Source organism: Pleurodeles waltl, chromosome 7, assembly GCF_031143425.1.
Source record: "Pleurodeles waltl isolate 20211129_DDA chromosome 7, aPleWal1.hap1.20221129, whole genome shotgun sequence".
Lineage (NCBI taxonomy): Eukaryota > Metazoa > Chordata > Amphibia > Caudata > Salamandridae > Pleurodeles > Pleurodeles waltl.
Window position 1 is genome coordinate 895,536,519 of NC_090446.1, and position 15,335 is coordinate 895,551,853.

Genomic DNA, 15,335 nt, shown 5'->3' on the forward strand with positions numbered 1-15,335 from the left:
AGAAATTCACTGAAAAAAACAAAGGTTACGTGGAAGTTATAGTTAGGTTCTGAATTTACTCATACAAAACCCCCAAAAATCATCAGTTATAGTTCCCTAAGCTAAATATAACTTATGCCCCGTAATGCACTGCTCATGACCTCACATGTTACATCACCACCTACCCAGGGCAAAATGTTTATTTATAATGCGGGAGGCCCGTACAGCTTCCCCCACGTATAATAATTAAAATTACTTTATGTTAAAAAAAAATCAAGAAATGCACTGAAACAGCTGAAAAAACTACAGGTTACATGGATGTTATAGTTCAGAAATAGAATTTAAAAAACATAAAAATTCACTGAAAAAAACAAAGGTTACAAGGACGTTATAGTTAGGTTCTGAATGTACTCGTACAAAACCTTAGAAATTCAGCAGTTACAGTTATAGTTATTTCAAATAACTATAACTCTCACCCTAAGGCAACTATAGCTTGTGGTCTCACCACGAAGCCGACTCCTAAGATAGCTTCCAACACTTCCTTGTTGAGGTGCTGGCAGGCAATCATATATCAGCACTGTGACAGTAGATCCGCGGAGGATCGGCGTCCCTAGATAGTTATATTTTTTTAACTCTAATATCACCAAAACTTCTGAAGAGATGTATAACAAAGCACAGTTTCTGAACCAAAGGCTAGCTTTCTGTCAAATTTGATGAAATATCGATCAGTGGTTTGGGCTGTAGTCATGTTCAAAAACGTGAAAAATCCCATTGACGTAGAATGGGGAAAAAGTGTTTTGGGACCCTCCATCTTTCTCTCCCATCACTTGAGGGATCACCCTGCTTGGGGAGTAATGCCAGCTTCCACAGGATGTGGGAAGCCAGCTAGGACTGCAGGGGCCTTCAGGCTCCCCCGGCAGTCCTGTCACTCTCTCTTCCATCCCATGCTTTGATTGCAATGGTCCCTCCAAGCAATAATTACAAAAGCAGTTAGAAATTACCTGGTAATAATGGTTAATGGTACAGATCCTCACACTGAAAATTGAGGGTTCTAGTCCAGGTGTGTCTGTGGCATTTCACTATTTTAATTTATTTAAAACTTTAAAAGTTTAAGGTTCATACTAAAAAACTATCTCACACTTTTTAATTGACAAACACGTTTTTATTTTCAATTTGTCCAGAAATATCTCATTCTAAGTATATTATTCACCAAACCCTAAAAAACTCACTATCTCTCTCCCTCTCACTTTCTTTCTCTCTCTCTCAATTTCTCTTTTTGAATCTCATTCTCCCACTCACACCCCCCCACTCAGACCCTTACAAACACACTCACAGATCCACTCAGACACTCACGCACCCACTCACAGACCCACTCAGACCCTCGTGCACCCACTCACAGACCCACTCACAGCCTCACACACCCACTCATAGACCTACTCAGACAGTCATGCACCCATTCACAGACCGATTCAGACTGTCACACATCCAGTCACAGACCCACTAAAATCCTCATTAATCCACTCACAGATCCACAAGGACACTGACACACCCACTAAGACACTGATGAACCCACTCTCCCACCCAGACAGACACTCTCCGAGCCACCCCCCCTAGAGACACCCTCTCACACCTATGCTCACACCGAAGGAAACAGGTCGCGGCCAACTCCTGTGCATGACCAAAGGGGTGTGGTAGCGTGGGGTTGGGGTGGTGACTAGAGGGTTCGGCCACAGGTCAGGCCATGTGGCCCACTGCCACCATGCAAGGTTAAAGGCGATGGGTAGCGGTGGTTGGATTCACGTATATTAATGAAAATTATTTTATGTTAAAAAAAACAGAGAAATTCACTGAAAAAAACAAATAATACAGGGACATTATAGTTAGGAAACAGAATTTAAGAAAACATTGAAATTCACTTAAAAATACAAAGGTTACAGACACATTTTAAATGTACAAAGCCATAGAAGTTCACCAACTGTAGTTAGAGTTATCTCAAGTAACTATAACTCGTGCCCTAAGGTAACATTAACTCACGCTCCTGCCATTCACTGCTAATTACCGCACAAATTACAACACTCATGACATCTTTGATAACATCATTGATAATGCCACTGTAACATCTGCAGTAGAATTATTGATCAGATAACTGTGCATGGCCGGGGGATGAGTTATAGTTCCCTTAGGGTACAAGTTACAGTTACTTGAGATAACTCGCTGAAGTCCTGTTCCATTGTGAGTCCAGAGTGCCATGTCACCGACGTCTGTGACACCTAATTCCGCCATGGCAGCTGTAGCCCCGAGCATGACCATGACCCCGTGAGGTCGCCGCGCCACGTCTTGACAGACCGGATTCACCGACCCCCACCAGATCGTAAGGTACCGATGGCTTGCCCCGCCGCACATCACTTCCACTGTCCTGCAGTAAGGAGCCCACGCCACACTGGATCCAACGAAACCTCACATCTCCGACTCCGTGCACCAGCTTGTTTTCCTTGTTACCAAAGGAGCTGTATCAGGGGGACTGTGCAACTCCATGACTTGTGCCACCCTCCCAGCGAGTGGAGTCAGACTGTTGGGTACAACCCCGTCAATGATGTTGTGATAGCCCCAGTTATTGTGTTTCTAAGTGTTTTTATTGGGATTTTCATATCTCTCGCTGTGTATTTTGGGTTTTTGTTGTTTCGGTCTTGTTTGATTTAGATAAATATTGGCTTTTTTTTTAACTGGTGTGGAGTTGTTTTGTGGTGTTTTCACTGTGTTACTGTGTGTGTTTGTACATATACTCTACACAGTGCCTCTGAGATAAGCCTGACTGCTTGTGGCAGGCTATCAAGTGGGTGAGCAGGGGTTATCTGTATGAGCTGCCTGAGCTGCGTATCTCCCTTACCCTGACTAGAGTGAGTGTCCCTTCTTGGGCAGGATGTAAACTGAGACCATATATATATATATATATATATATATATATATATATATATTTCTTCCTACATCAAGGAAGACAGGCAAGCAAGAGAAAATGACACCTTTATTCCTCCAAATACAGGAAAAAAGGAACGGTTTTGGCATAACAATGTCTTTCTCAACATGTTTGCCACTGCCATTTTTTCCACGATTACTTATACCAACATGTGACCTATCAAAACTACCACATTGTTAGAAACAAACATTATTTTCACATGTTATCATTTACTCATTTATCAATACTTTCAATACTGGGCTGATTAAATTGAAAAAAAATTCAGTTTTTTGTTTGTGAATACACCTAATTTTCACATAACAAAATAGATGATTTCAGTCTGCATTCCTGCCACATATATATATATATATATATATATATATATATATATATATATATATATATATATATATATATTTATTTATTTTTATTTTTATTGTTATTGCCAGGATCAAGTAACACCAAAACAAAAAAATGATACATTGTCACTTTCGGTTAAAATAAAAAGTTGTGTATAATCATTCAATAGAAAATTAAACCATAAACAAATAAACAAATTCAGCCAGGCTTATATAAGAAATAATCCCCCCAGATCAGGGAGAACTTTTTACCACTACCTACTCTGCTAGCATATCTCATTTCCTGAACCCTGACTTGCATCATTTTACAACGCCATTCTTGACTAGTGGGAGACACCTCAGAGCACCAATTTCTTAACAGAAGAGATCTAGCAACCTCAGTGGCGATAAATACGAGCTTCTCCCACCTAAAAGGGAGCCTTGCCTCAGGGTCATAACCCAAGCTTACCAGCCGAATGCTGGGAGATATGGAAACCAACGCCATAGTTGTTAGCATCTTAAAACTTCCAGCCCAATATCCCTGTATGCATCGGCATGTCAAAATCACATGAGTCCAGCCTGCCACCCCTACTTCCTTACAACGAAAACACAAATCGGGGTAGCCGATCCCCATGTGAGAGAGGGCCTGCGGGGTTCGATACAATAACCATTTGCTGAAAAATATCATTCGGTGCCAGTTTGCCCCTCTAAGAACTGAGAAATTCAGACGATTAATGCTCTCCCAGCATTCACTTGAAAGCTCTAAGCCCTCCTGACGAGCCCATTTCCTTTGAGCTTTTATCCCAAGATCTGCTTTGTCCCTGTCTGCCACAAGCCTTCTCCATGACCCCGCAGTCCTTATCCCAGGAGGATCCACCAATTCTGAGACCAACGACTGGGCGTTAGTAATAGAATTTACATCTAAATCCCTTAAGATATGTAACAAAATATTATAGGATCCAACCAAAAGGAAGTCATTTTTGACAGCAGACAGAATATTTAATGGCGTTTCCACGTTATCATTGGCACGGAAATCCCCAATTTTACTGAACCCAGCATGCTCCCATCTCCTTTCTAAGTCTTCATTAAGCTTTGCACCAGAGTGCACCAAGATCTGTGTTAGAGGAGTGTCAAAATGGGATTGAATGTTTTCTGAAAAAGTCTGATCTTCTCCTAAAAAAACATTTGAAAATCTTATAGCAAACTTTTTTAGGCGATTTCGCCAAAATAGCTGGGTTCTGAATATTATGCTCCCTACATATTAAATCCCAAAAATCATTAAAGAACCTACAACCTGCCAAATGATCCATTTTAAAGCTAGCACAGTAATGTGCAAAAAAAGCAAAATAATAGTCTTTGAAATTCGGCAAAGCTAATCCCCCCTTTTCTTTATCCGCATATACTATACTTAATGCAGCTCGAGTCTTCCGGTTTTGCCAAATAAAAGGGCGGAATATGGCTTACAGTTTTCTGAAAAAGTTTTGCGTTAGAACACACGGGATGGCCCCAAACAAAAAATTGAAGAGTGGTAAGATCGACATTTTAATTAACGCAATTCGACCTAGTATAGAAAGGGAAAGGGACCCCCAACGGACCAGCAAGACCTGAGTTTTCTGAAGCAATGGAGCAAAATTTAGATCGTACAGGTCTCCTATATTGGCCGAGAAATAAGTCCCTAAATATCTATTTGAATTGGCATTCACACAACATCTTAATTCAGGAAGCAGATTGATAGGAGAGGTGCTGCAAAGAATAATATCGGTCTTGCTCATATTGATCTTATAGCCACCAATTTGCTCAAATTCATTAAATACATTAAAAACCGCTTCCTGAGAAGTATGTTCTTTATCTAGAAACATGATGATGTCATTCGCATAGAGTTTGATCTTCTCCATTGACTTTAAAGGAGGTTGAACCTGAATATGTTGTCTAATTTTAATGGCTAGAGGCTCAATAAAAAGAGCAAATAGTATGGGAGATAAAGGGCAACCCTTCCTAGTCCCTCATTGTATTTGAGGTTGGCAGACACACTTTGAGTTTATAATAATATTGGCTTCCGAATTTAAGTACAGCCTTTGAATTAGTGCAGTGACCTGAGAGGGCACCTTGTTGCTAGACAATACCGCGTCTAGTAAAAGAATGATGGCAGGGACTTTCTTAGAAGCAAAATAATCAAGAGCCTCAGCCAAAAAATATGTATTAGTAGCAAGTTGCCGGCCAGCTATAAACCCATTTTGATCGGGATGCACCAGTTTCTTCACTACCCTATTAAGCCTATTGGCCAACAGTTTTGTAATAATTTTGTAATCTGTGTTTAACAATGAAATTGGACGATATGCATTGGGGTCCTCCCTGTCCTTGTTTTTCTTAGGAAAGCTAACCACGTTTCCTGAATGCCAGGTCTTAGGAATCTGCTCGCCCATCAGTAGGCCATTAATTAAGGCCAAAAAATCATCAGCAAATGCATTGATAAAAGCCTTATAAAACTCAGCCGGGAAGCCATCCAGCTCACAGGCCTTCCCCATGGGGAGGTTCTTAACAACGTCTAAGAGTTCTGGCTTCGTAAATGGCTGTAACAGCACTTCACAGTCTTCGTCTGATAGACTGGGAATATCCAAGTCCCTCAGGAATTTCTTAGTAGACCTGGGATCGATAACTGGAGCACAACTATAAATTTGTCTATAATGCTCCAGCATAATTTTATCGACGGCTCGGGGGTCAATATGTCTAACCCCGGTGACAGGACATCTTAGAGCGTGAATGATATTACCAGCAATACGATCTGGAGCTTGCCATGCCAAAAATGTTCCTGTAAAGTTAGTCTCTTCATAGACCTTTTGTTTATAAGTCCGATATTCATTATCCACCTTCTTAAAAAAGTTATCAGCCAATGCCTTCTTAGCAGCTTCAAAAGACTGCCTATTATTTTCAGAGGGAGCATGTAGATAGGCAATTAAACACTTTTGAACTGCCTCTTCCAGTGCAGTAATTTGTTGTCTCAGAAACAATTTATCAGCTGCCTCTTTGGCAATTACCCAGCACCTAAAAAAGGCCTTAAATGAATCCCAGACCACAGTTGGAGTTGAGGATCCCTGATTGAGTTTGAAAAAGTCCCTTATTTCAGCCTGAGAGATCTGTAGCCACCCCTCATCCAAAAGAAGCTGTAGATTAAAAAAACACCTTCTAGTCTGAATTGTAGGGGCTTTGGCATAGAGAGACACTTCCAGCACCAGGGAGGCATGGTCTGAAAGGACAGAGTGCAGGACCGACTGAGTTCTATAACACAATGTTTCTGATATCAGAAAAAAATGTATACAAGAGGAGCTTTTGAACCGAGTGGAAATACAAGTATATTCCCTCGCATCAGGAGCGTTCGTTCTCCAGGGATCACAAAGCATCAAGACCTTAACATAGTCTTTAAAGATTTTTGCTACTTTGGGTTTGTGTTGTTTCTTACCACTGGATCCTGAAGGAAATTAAAATCTCCTCCAATAATAATTTTGCCTGTTAATTGCAAAAGGGAGTGAAACAAGCCTACGTAGGGAGCTGGGTCATCTAACAGAGGGGCATAAAAACTAACAAAGACAAATCTTTCTTTGGCAATTAAACACTGGACCCAACACAATCGCCCATGGGGGTCAGAAAAAAAATCAAGTGGCTGTGCATTGAGGGCTCTGGCTAGGAAGACTGCCACACCTCTGTGAGCCGCTGCAGCTGCAGCGACTACTTTAAAATCAGCCATTTTTTTAAACATGTGGAAATCCGGAACTTTAATAACCGGAATATGAGTCTCCTGTAAAAGTATAACTGAGGGATTTAAAGCGGTTACCCTTTCCTCAATTACGGACCTTTTCCTACGGTTATTTAATCCATTAACGTTACAGGAGAGTAGTCTTAATGGAAGAAAATTTTTTGTCATTGATTTAGACCTTGACCTGGTCTGAATAATATCACCCACACTTTGGAGTTAAATACTCTATAATAGACATAGCAGCACTCTAAAGTGACAAAACCAGATCCTGGTGTCCATATCTCTCCCCCCCAACCCACTCCCTCCCTAACCCCCCCAACTCTCACCCTCGGTGGCCCACACCTGGAGCCCTCCTGCCCGGGCACCCGAGGCCACACCCCCCTGGCCCCAACCTTCCCTAACCTGGTGTCTTGACATAGCACCCTAAGCCACAGACTGGAGAGAGAGACTAAAGTGCAAATAAACTGGACATGCGTTGTGGACGCTATCGATAGAATCCCGCATTTTCTTGCAGCATCATCCTCCCTCTTAGTGCAATATGTGTGTCGCCCTGCCATTCTCTTGTTAAGTTTTTTCTACCCCGGCCCCCCCCCCCTTGTTCGACCTGACTGCTCAGAGTTTTGAATTACATGTAGCAAGGATTTAGCAGCATAAACTGTATGAATAAAATTTGAATGACCCTGAAAAAACACTTTAAGTTTGGATTGCTGCACAAGTCCAGCCTGAGCCCCAGCTTTTTGAAATGCCGGAATCATCCCTTTCAATTCTCTCCTCCAACGCGCAGCCGCCACCGACATATCTGAGAAAATCTTAAACGCATAGTCACCGGGAATCTGGTAGATTTTAGTTTTAATTGCTTGCTGAAGAATCCGTTCCTTGATGCGAAAATCACCAAAATTCACTAGAATAGTGTGAGGGTATTTAGCGTTGGGAGGCTGCACTGCGGGGACTCGATGGGCCCGCATGATGGTGAGATCCGAATGCTTGTCCATTGGTTCTGATAGAACATGACGTTGAATAAGACCAGTGACCAGATCTGTGACTGTCTGGCCATTTTCACGGCCTTCAGGGACTCCCGTGAATCTCAAATTAGATCTACATGAACGATTTTCGGCGGCGTCGAGACGAATCTGTAGATCTAGCAGGTCCACCTGACACTTTGCCAGGGATGGTTCTACAGTCACACGGACGTCCTCAGGGTCAGAAACTCGCTGCTCAATATCCTAGATTTGTTAATTAAGTTGCTGGATATTACTACAGATTAAGTTCAATTGTGATTCTGTTCTCTGATTTGCGTCATCTTGCAAAACTTTTAGAGTTTTTAATTCCCTTAGTATCTGCAGGAGTAAGCTTTCCGGGTGGGTGTCAGTACTTGCCGTACCTTTCAGCTCCTGAGACAGAGCCCCATTTTGACCACTGAACTCAGAAGACCCAACAGGAGTAGCAACATGAGGGGAGGATCCAGCTACTGTGTCTCCCCTGACCCTGCTGATTGACTCGTGCAGTGGGAGAGAAATGGAACTATCTGCCTGAGGGGCAGAGATGCAGCCGTTAATCAGTGAAGGGGTAACCTCTTTCTGGCTTTTCCCCACCCCAAACAAGGGAAAGAGTGGCTTGGAGGCAGAGTCTGTATCCGTCATCTGGCCGCAGGAGGTCTCAGAGTTCCAGGTAGGGGTTGACTGAGTGAGCAGTGGAGAGCCTTTACCAAATGATCCCGGACTGGGATCCGAGTTGGATGGCAAAACTCTTAATACATCAGATGGACAGTCAGAGCTAATGTGAAGGCTTGCCAAATTGCTCATGGAGGGTGGTAAATTATGAGGCGGGCGAAGTAGAGTTAGAAGCTAAATCTATGGCGGACGGTAGGGCAGGTTCTAAAGATGGAGCCTTTTGAATGTGGTTATCCGAAGGCACAGGGCGTTTTGTTTTGACAGTACATGCTGTTCTAGGAGCCCTGGCGGCAGAGCGACCTGTGCCCAGCGCGTGATGTGGAGAACGCCGCATCATCCAAGGTCACGGAGTAGCCGTGTCCCGCCAGAAGCGCGCCTGTCCTGATCCTTCAGGCGCGATTGAGTCGTTAGCAAAGCACAGAGAAGGGCCGGCAAATCGCACCAGGGGCAAGTCTCAAGACCAGTGTTTTAAGTAAGTCATTTCCACTCTAATAGCTCTCTTACACGGAGAGGAAGCAATGGTCTGTCTTAATCCTCAAAGTGCGACTGAATCCGCATTTGGCTGAGTGCAAACAGGAACTAGCAGCGCCATAGTAACCAATAATGTCTTTTGGGAAAATAGTTCTCTTAATGAGAGACCCCCTGGCACACTGAACAAGCCTGGCAGTCAAAGAAAATTAGGCATTGACTAGGAATCCTCACCTAAAGAGCCAATATAATTGAAAGTGCCTTTCAATTCGGTCTTCTCTTTTTTTATATACTGTATATATGTATATAAATATATTTTCAATAAGACATCTCAAGGAAGATCCCTCAAAAAATTTAAAAACATTTCTTAATTTCAATTTGAACATGATGTTTATAATCATCAGTAGCCTTACTAATATTCAAATGAAAAATGCCTTGCTCAAATCTTCTAATGAAACCACCCAAATTGGTCATAACAAAGGGATAGCAACATGAACACTTCTCAGTATGCCATAGAAACATTATAGTAAACATATGATTACAATATTTACAATTTTTTTTCAGGTCTTATTGTGTGTTTTACTGTGGGGCTTCAGCAGTTTAGCAATAATTACTTGTCATTGTCACCATACTTCTTCTCAATACAAAAATTGAAAATGACTAACATGTGTAACTTGAATATCCTCAATCTAGCTCAAGGGGGCATCGCATAGCATTGTATCACACCCCGACTTCTGACCCCAGTGCGCAGATATATAGATCCTTTGCTCCACAAGCCAACTCTGCAAAGAAAAGATCATTAAAAAAAAATTAAAAAACCGTGTTAATGCACACATTTTCCTGACAATATCTTAGGTTAATAATGAAACAAAACACAGAGAAAAAATTGCTTCATTTCAAACCTACATGTAATTCTTCACTGCTGATCAATCCATTTGGTTCATTGGTATCAAAAGCAGTAGTATATCTTGATTCTAAAATCCTCAATTTCTTTTCTTTATCATCCCTCTGATATCTATGGGTATTCCATCAATCACACTGTATGTCAAATCTTCAATTTTCTCAACATTTACCTCACGTATTTCAACGTGCTACTGGATATGTATCCTCTTTATTCTGAATGGCTCTCAGATGTTGCAAAATCCACGTATGGGCTTGTAACTTTGGACTTCCTATATAGATTTTTGGGTAAATACCTTTAATCAGGTCAACTATTCTGCAACCTATTTCCCCCATCTTAATGTTCTCACCATTTTAACATGCTTTACATCTTGAACATCTGAGAAAAACACTTCCCTGTTTAAGCCAAGTATTCCTCCGTTCTCTCTGTCTGATGTCACTTCTTACCAGCATATCTCTCAAAGATTTACTCCTACAATATTTAATCTATGGGCGTTTCTTTATTTCTTCCCCCGTAATAGGGTCACTCTTCAATAAATGTCAGTGTCTCTCTAACATTGCTCTTACTTGTGTATGTGCTCTATTATATGCAGTTATAAATCTGTGTTGTTGTTGCCCACCTGATTTACATTATGTACTAAAGAGTATACTCTCTCTTAAGCGAGTATCTACCTTTCTACTTGCTTTGACCAATGTTGTTTCCTTATAACCTCATGCCCACCATTGTTTCCTTTTTGGCTAATTCAAAACTGTTCTCTGTACTGCAGATTTTTTTCGCTTTCAAGAGTTCCCCAAACGGAATGCTGTCCATTAGTGGTTTAGGATGGAAGCTATCTGCATGCAGTATGCTATTTCCTGCACTAGGCGTTCTATCTACAGTGGTCTCCAACCAACCTTGCTCAATTCTGAGCCTAGTGCACACGCCCACTGAATTCAGATGTGCACTCAAGTAAAGTTCAAATAAATTAGTCCTTCCACATGTGATGGTCAATTTTAAACGTCAATATATGTGTCAGCGAAACCAAATCCTCAGGGTGTAAACGTTGTTGCCAATAGGCCCACCTACTGGCACCTCCAACTCTACTAGCTATAATAGCTCTGAGTCTTAGAGTGGCCAAGCGGGGGGAATGGGATTAGGGAAGGGAACAGCAGGGAAGGAGATCTGTGGAAACAAGAATCATAGAGACAAACAGAATGTTCAAACATAGATACTTTTGAAATCTGTATACTATAAATCCTGCAGTTGTTTGGGTAATAGTATAATACTGCTATCTTTAATAGTTCTCGAGGGCTGAAGGATTAGCAAAAAAATACACCAAATGAAATGTTACTTCACATTTCAAGAAGTTCAACAAACACAATCTCAATTTGTCTCATTAAATCGTGTTATTCTCATAAATGCATTCCGTCGCGCTCAAAAGCATATTTTAGCAACCATTTAAAACACTAGAGCAATTTTGAAAAAGAAGTGCAATACAATGTGTCTCCCTTTGTTTTGCCGCTAATGAGCGATTTTCTGTATGGTAACTGGTTTTAGCTTGACCACTTGATAGCGGCAACTATGTATCAGCAAATGACGGTTAGAGATTTCACCCGACCAGTTATGAGTAGTAATTATGTATCAACTGATGACTGCCAGAAATAATCATGCCACAAAGAAACAAATTTGAATAACTTCAAGGTAACAAGAGAAACAGATGGTGGGAATTCAAAACCACCATCCGTCTTACCGTCCCGAGTTTTACACAAAACTCTGCTTCAGAATCCAAACAAGCAAACCCCAGGCGGCTGCAGGAACCGGAAACTACTTGTCAGGAAAATCCAGCCTGCATCGAGGAGCACCCGGTTCACACGAGCATCCCAGAATAGTGAGCACTGGGAAATAGGTGGGGGCTGCTTAAATAGAAGTGCACCACCCAAGATCGCCACCACAAGGATGACTGGAACTTGAAGTCCCTACCTGATTATATGAAGAGTACACAGTGTGCGCATAATGAGTAAGTCCCTGAATTAAGCCCTAACATTTTATTTATAATGCAGAGAGGGCTCATGCAGAAGGCAATTCCTGATCTTAGTGAAAACTAGCCACTAACGCCCTGATATTATGCCACGCACTTTGTCACAACAATCATCAGATGTTTTAACATGATGGAATATGGATGGACTTTCCTTTTTGCCTAATGATGAGCACCAGTATTTGGTAGGCCCTAGAGTGCTCACCTCTGTGGTGCTGACAATATGCAGTAGCCTCCATGCTTAATAACAAACATCCAACAAAATAGCCCGCAGTACGAAGGCTGTAACTGGGCGGTCCAGATCGGGTTCCGGTAACCCCATCATTATGAACACTAACTTCTTCACGTAAAGAAGAATCTGGACTCTGTGGTACTGCAGAAATACTATTTAATATGGAATTACAGGATTACAGACTCCCACACGAACGATTTTCAGCCATAGCCTTGTTCCTGGTAAAAGTGACAGTAATAAAATCACCGATGAGTCAAATTTTTAAAAGCCGTTTCAATTACTAAATCAGTGGAGGCAGAACAAAGCGGTCATCAATCCTTCCAAAGGGGCAAGGGAAAAGGAATGAGAGGAAGATGAAGAGGGATCAACAAGCCAAGGTGAGAAGGCGGAAGGGAAAAATCAAAGCCCATGGGAATGATGATAAGGGCCAAGAAAATAGAGCAATGAATGTGGTAAATCTTTCTAATAGACTTCTGACAGAAAAAGAACATGAACATCTATCATTAGGACTTTCCTTTTGTACCATGGGTAATTTTGATTACACTCAAACACTTATTGATTTGTTTAAGTTTGTGCGGAAATTGAAACTGAAACAATTATTTACCAACAGACAAGAGTACGCTAAAAAAATATAGTGAATTCAGTCCAAACATTTTATTTTTGGGGGATGTGGAGTTATTGTACACCGTAGCATCTTTACATTTGGATACATTGGGCTTTGAAGTAGATAGATCCTGTCCCAGTCAATATAAACCTAAGTCTATTTTTTTTTACTAGTTTATTTTTTTTTGCATTGTGATGCTATTGAGGTCTTTGAAAAAGGTGTAATCAGTATCAATTTATTTAAATCACAAGTTATGGCATTGAAGAACCTCAAGAAAGATGATACTATTGTGATGGGCAAAGGGGGTAATGCTGCTATCCTAAACAAAATGCAATATATTAAGGAGGGCATGAGACAGTTGGGGGATCCCAGCTGTTATGCTAAGCCCATTTATGAGCAAGAAAAACAAGCAGATAGGACATACAGGGATATGTTGTATGATTGGAAGGAGCAAGGCCTCGTGGGGTGGGGGGAATATCAGATCTTGAAATGTGATCACCCAAGAATTCCGATTTTGTATTTATCGCCTAAATTCCACAAAGATAGCAGTAGCCCTCCTAATAGACCCATTGTGTCTGCAATAGGCTCTCTACTAGAAAACACTTCTAAATACATTGACTATTGTCTTTGACCTTTTGTAGAGACTTTACTGTCCTACATTGAGGATACAGCACATTTTCTTGAGGCCATTAAGAGCATACACTGGGAACAGGATTATTTGCTCTTGACACTCAATGTTGCTAGCTTATACACTTGCATCAAACATGAATTGGGTGTAGGTGCGGTGAGACATTATATGCAATCTAGAGCTATATCTTTCCTATTACATACAGAAATGATATTGGGAATGATGGGATTCTGTCTTAATAACAACTTTTTATCTTTGACAAACAAGACTACAAGCAGATGCAGAGGACTATGATGGGCACCTGCTTCTCCCCCAGCTATGCAAATTTGTTCATGGGCTGGTAGAAGGAGCAGGTGTCCATCAAGTATACCTAGTTCAAGGAACAGGTGATTTTGTGGTGTAGGTATACTGATAATGTGGTTGTCTTTTGGAATGGGAATGAAACATCTGCCAAAGAGTTTGTATCCAGTCTTAAAAGCAATGAGTATAATCTACAGTTTATTGCAAATATCAGCAGGTCTGGTATTGAATTCTTTGATGTGAAGGTTATAGTGAAGGAAGATCGCCTCCTTACAATGTTATTTAGAAAACAGACTGCAGGGAATAGCTTACTAAATGCACGCAGTGCTCACCCCTCTAGTCTTATACGCAGTATTGTGCATGGAGAGATGTTACATGCCAGACGAAAAAGAAGCACTGTTGAGGATTATGAACATGAGAGCAGGATCCTGTGCAAAAGATTTAGAGAAAGAGCTTACCTTAAGGAGATGATATCTCAGGCATTGGAGAAAGTTAAAAGAGTCACATGGGCTAGTTTGTTATACACTGCTGCCAAGAATAACTCGGAAGAAGATCAGTCAGTAAGGTTCATCACAACCTTTTCAAATCAATCATACAATATTCATAATATTCATAACAAGAGTTGGCATATTTTACAAACAGACCCTGTGTTGGCCAAATACGCACATGTTGCATCCCAGATCACTTTCAAGAAGAGTAAATCTCTCCATGATGACCTCAGTCACAATATGGCATTTCAGCTAACAGTCTATCAAAGCATGAAAACTTCTGGGCTTTTCTGTTGCTTACAATGTAGGGTGTGTTCTAATAGCAGCACTATAGGAGTTTGGAGACAGGACAGGGCACAGATAGCATCATATCAAAGGCACCTTTAATGGTAATATGGATTTCTGCATATACTGTTTAATAGGTCCTTGTGATGAGTTTTATGTAGGTAGTACCATTCACCGGGCTAAAAAGATAATTTTGGAGCATAGGAGGGCCATCCGCCATTATGATCAGAACTATCCTGTTGCCAGACATTGCCATAAAATACATGGGGGTGATGAAAAGATATTGAAATATATGGTAACAGACCAGGTGAAAGCAGACATTTGAGGGGAAACAGACAACAGAGATTGAGAGTACTAGAATCTAAATACATTATTGACTTTGACAATTTCATCCCTTGGGGCCTCAACTCTAGTGAGGAACTAGCCGTACATGTGGGGTGAGATGTAGTGGTTATATTACTCTTTTTAGTATGTATCAGCCTCCTAGTGTATTTATTGATTGTATATAAGTGTATTTTGTAAAGTTGTTTATATTTTTAATTGAAGTGTATTTTTAATCTTTCTTCTCTCTTTTTTACTTTTTCTTCTATTTTTTACACAGATGAGACAATTGGTGGGCTTATAATAGTGCCTCATTGTTACCTACTCTATTCAATAGCTTCTTCATCTGTGCTTCAGCATTTATAAGTGATATGCCCAATGGGGCGAGATTGATGCATCAATA